Here is a 3,687-nt window from a genome sequence, read left to right as displayed (position 1 = left end):
GTCCTCCAAGTTGAAGTTATCATGGACCGACATATAAAACTACATGGTTAGTGGACTTGCTTGAGTCAACAGACTTAGGTGTGTCACAGCTCTTATGCTCCCCTCCTTGAGAAAGTTAGTCCTTAGCCCTTTCAACTCGCAATTGTGGTTTCAAACTTTTGTTTGGCATGCATGGATTCACCAGTCCATCGTATCAATGCTATTGGGATCTATGATCCAACTACCTACGTTTCTCACACAAACACATCTCAACTGCCCATGTGTACGCGAGACCGCACACAAAAGACAAAGATGTGGGTGTAGTACCTACCATTGGAGATATGGATGACTATATCATACATGCGTAAGATGATAAGAAGACATACAACAGTACCATCCATCATCATACACATGCATGCATCGGTGCACTGGCCACGGGCTGATGCAATTATGATTTGACTCACTGATTACTGATTCAGCAAAAGCCCATTCTTTCTTCGCATCTCGAGGCCAGGACCATCTCTCTCTCTCTCTCTCTCTCTCTGTGTCCACTGTCCTTCCTGTTCTTCTCTCTCTGGAGTCTCTTTCTCTCTCTATCAGAGTGTCTCTCGACTCTCTTCCTCTCACTCACTCTCTCTCGATGTTGTGTACGTGAGAGTGAGGACGAGTACTCTCACTGTCACCTTTTGCAATTTGGCAACTTGCAGCAGCTTTAACTTCAGAGTCCTCAGGCGCTCGTTAAAAACTCTTCTCTCTGCTGCAGCCCTCTGCAGTTCTCTCTCTCTCTCTCTCTCTCTCTGTGCTTGCGGCAGCCGGCTCCGCTTTATTCCCATTTGGGTCTTTTACATCGCTCTCCTAATTTATATATTGTCACCATTTGGATATTCTTGGTAATTTTTTTGGCCCTCCCCTTTTGATCCCACGCTATCATTACTTGCGCACTCTCTTTTGCTGGAAGACTCCTATCCACCATCAGCCTCTCTCTCTCTGTGTCTCCCCACACCTCCCCGCGGCCCCCCTCGATCTATCTATCTATCATCTGAGTAAAGAATGGCAGAGACAGAGAGAGAGAGAGGTTGGGGGTTGCTGCAGAACAGAAGAGAGGAGAATGGCTGCTTTTGAGGGGCTGCTGAGTGAAATAGCATCTTGGCTCTGGAACAGAGCACGCGCTTCTGCCTCTTTGGGTTTGGGGCCTATCTGGCTCTCTGATTCCGGCCTTTTTAGAGCATAACAGAAGCCCTATTTTCTTCAACTAGTAGGTGGGCGGTTTCATTTAATTGTTCTTGCCATTTCTTGCATTTTCATTTTGGTGATAGCCTCTTCTCCCCCTTTGGATTCCTCACTCAATACCTCTCTCTCTCTCTCTCTCTCTCATTCTCTTCCTCTATTGCTTCCAACAATGACAGTCCACCAGGTATGGAGGTTCCCCAGAAGCCCCCAGGATTTGGCTACCCTCAGGAGGGACTCCTGGCCTGGTCTCCAGCAGCTCAACAATGAGGAATTTACCCTCCTCCATGATCTCATTTGGAACTACCATGCCCATGAGCACGGCGCTGATACCGCCCCTGGCGCCACCCCCCCCTATCAGGTCTACTCCATGGTGGTGCAGCGGATCTGCGCCCCTGTCGACCTCGTCTGGTCAGTCGTACGCCGGTTCGACAACCCCCAGGCCTATAAGCACTTCATCAGGAGCTGCTTCATGTATGGTGACGGCCGCGTCGGAAGTACTAGGGAGGTGGAGGTTGTGTCTGGTTTGCCAGCTGCCAGCAGCACAGAGAGGCTCGAGATCTTGGATGAGGAGAGGCACATCCTGAGCTTCAAGATTGTTGGTGGCCAGCACCGGCTTCGCAACTACCAATCTGTGACCACACTCCACCCTTTTGAGATGGATGGCAGGACTGCCACCATTGTCATAGAGTCCTATGTGGTGGATGTGCCAGAGAATAACAGCAGGGAGGAGACTAGGATCTTTGCAGACACCATTGTTAAGTTCAATTTGCAGTCCTTGGCAAGGATTTCAGAGATGCAGGCCAGGCAATTGTATCAAGGACATCTTGATGGCAATGGAAATGGTGTATTGAATATGCATTGAAGGAGGATAACAGGCAGGGTTTTCCTTTTTCCCTCTCCTCTCTCCTCTTTTCTTTCTTGATGCAGGTCATGGCTACACCTGCAGAGGCTCAGAGATTGGGTGTGATGTTCTGAGAGGACGGAGCATCAAATTAAAAGGGAGGCATTTTTTTTCTTTCATCTCTCCTTTTGGATGCAAGTGAGGCCAATACTGCTATCAATGTCCAGTGAAGGAAGAGCAAATGCCTCCCTGTTTTCCGAGTTTGGTATTCGAAATCAGAGGACTATCCATTGCTGATAGGAGGTCTAGGAGCAGACAGAAGTTTGGTATTCGAAATCAGAGGACTATCCATTGCTGATAAGAGGTCTAGGAGCAGACAGATGCTTCATGTTATTACCTGTTAATTCTTGTGAAGGAAGGTTGCTCAAGGGGCTATCCTACAGTTGCTCTCTATGTACTTCATACTGTCAAGCTAGGGTTTGCTATGGTGATCTAATTATGCTTCTAATGTATGCATTTCCTTGCTTCTGTTGAGTTCTCAGGCAAGACTTCTCCCTTTGAGTAGATCTGGCTTTGATTGTCTTATTCTCTTGTTTACGTCTTTTGCAGTTCTGCAGTCTTGTCTTCCCCGTTATCAAGCTTTCAACTGAAAGCTCGGCGATGCAGTTGTTTCTCTGCACTAGCATGGATGGTTACGCAGCAGCGTCTTGTCTGAGTAACTCTCCGTGTTGATTAGCGAGAAAGGGTGCTTCGGTCAAGAGAACTCACGTAGCACTTGTGATTGCCAGCCGCCATGTGATTCACATCACAATTTGCCCCTGAGACATCATGAGGGATGTTGCTTCTGTGAAGAAAAATACATTTTTTCATGTTCTTGGTAAGGAAAGTGAAGCGAGAGAGAGAGAGAGGGTTTGGAAGTTTGGGATTAAGGAAAGAGGAATAGTTCAATAGATAGAGAGTTGACAAAGAATAGGGAGAGAAAGGGAAAGTTGGATGCATGACGGATCTTTAATGATTTTGCATTGCTTTAACAAGCAAGGTATCACATTCATTGGTTTGCATATTCTACGCATTGTTGATGGGGAACTTAGGCATGGTTGAACGCACTCTCTCACAAATGAAACCTTTAGAGAATGGGGGCCAATAAGTTGATGGCCCCTTGAAAACTTTATAGGGCCAATTGATGTGGGGCCAATTGATGTGCACACTTTCTAGGGCATGATGGCATGGTTTTAAGGGCATTTCGTGAGCCCATTTAAGGAACATGGATTCAAGACCGTCACTCTTTTGATCTTCAATGTGATCTCTTTACTTGTGTATTTTTTGTATTGTTTGTGGCTTTTTGATTTCTATGGCATCAAAGTTGCAATTGTATGGTGTAAAAATTTCCACGTAGATATGAAAGAAGAATTAAGGCAATTAATGAACTCTTATGAAGGTAGTGAAGGATTCCACTTGGTCACTAGGTTAAAAAGGGGAGTTATCCCTACCACTGTTGATAGGGATATTGGAAATCCTTGGAAAGTTATATTTCCCATAGATTCTTGCGTTATAAAGTCCATGTGTTCAAGGGTAGGGACAACATGTAGGGCCCTCTCTCTCCTCATTGAATGGGTGACAGAAAGCAAACCAAACAT

The 3,687-nt window shown here is 46.1% G+C and overlaps 1 pseudogene; it reads left to right on the top strand.

Moving 5' to 3' along the window:
* The first annotated feature begins 811 nt into the window (after nucleotides 1–811).
* LOC148041009 (abscisic acid receptor PYL11 pseudogene) lies at nucleotides 812–2,604 on the top strand (annotated as a pseudogene).
* The last annotated feature ends 1,083 nt before the right edge of the window (nucleotides 2,605–3,687 follow it).

This window comes from Lygodium microphyllum, chromosome 1, assembly GCF_053477565.2.
Source record: "Lygodium microphyllum isolate KBCC chromosome 1, Lygodium_microphyllum_v1.1.10, whole genome shotgun sequence".
NCBI classification, from domain to species: Eukaryota; Viridiplantae; Streptophyta; class Polypodiopsida; order Schizaeales; family Lygodiaceae; genus Lygodium; species Lygodium microphyllum.
The sequence above is the reverse complement of the archived record's forward strand: the minus strand, read 5'-3'. Positions and strand labels throughout refer to the sequence as shown.